The sequence below is a fragment of the Octodon degus genome, unplaced genomic scaffold (assembly GCF_000260255.1).
Source record: "Octodon degus isolate 3935 unplaced genomic scaffold, OctDeg1.0 scaffold00752, whole genome shotgun sequence".
NCBI lineage: Eukaryota > Metazoa > Chordata > Mammalia > Rodentia > Octodontidae > Octodon > Octodon degus.
This window is the reverse complement of record NW_004525328.1, coordinates 13,973-14,940: the sequence shown is the minus strand read 5'-3', so window position 1 is coordinate 14,940 and position 968 is coordinate 13,973.

Here is a 968-nt window from a genome sequence, read left to right as displayed (position 1 = left end):
CAAACCTCAGGCACTCTGCTCTGGCTAAGCAGGCGCTTTAGTCTGCTGAGCTATCTGGCCAGCCCTAACAATTAAAATTTTATAATTGATTTATGTAATACTTGTATTTTATATAGGTATAATAAAATTATGAAAGTAGGAAATCTCATAAATGTCTTAAAAGTAGTGTTCTTAATGTTTTTTTTTTTCCTCTATGTTGAAGTGTATTCTTCTCTGTGGCTGTTATTATCACATCTCCTTTCTGTCTTCCAACTTGTGACACCTCCCACTGTCTATATCTGTCTTTAACTTATGAAGAGCACTGGTAAGTTGTATTGTTTACAATGTCACTTAATTTGCTACACATATTATGTTACAAATAGAGGGAAGTTATGCATTTTGGGTAGAATAAGACAGTTGTGAACTTTTGTCTTTCTATCAAAAAATACAGGAAATACATGGCCATAGGTTACTCTTAGAGACATTTATTTTGTTCACATAATAAAAATAGAAAGTAAAGACTGTCAAATTTTCTCTATTTTCATCTTCCTAGGGCTAGTCAAATACCTCAGAAGATTAAAGCTCCTGCAAGCAGGCACAGGGGCCAGAGTTCGATCCCCAGGCCTGCCCTGCCAGTCCCACTCTGTGTGAGCTGAAAGGCAATTGAGACTGTGTGTGGTGGTTCATGCCTGTAATTTCAGCTGTTGGGAGGCTGCAAACAGGTGGTTGACTATAAGTCTGATCTAGTACTGGGACTCTAAACACCCTGTAGACCTTTCCCTAAAATAAAAATAAATAAATAAATAAATGAAAATTAATAAATAGATAAAAGTTTTAGTCGGTGCTGTGGTTTAGCTGGTTAAGACACCTGTCTGTTAAGTAGGAGATCATGGTTTCGAATCCCAGTGTTGGCTAAACTTTTTGGAAAAAAAATGAATTATTGTTAGAAAGGACACTGGCCCCATCCACCTTGAAAGCATTTCATTTGC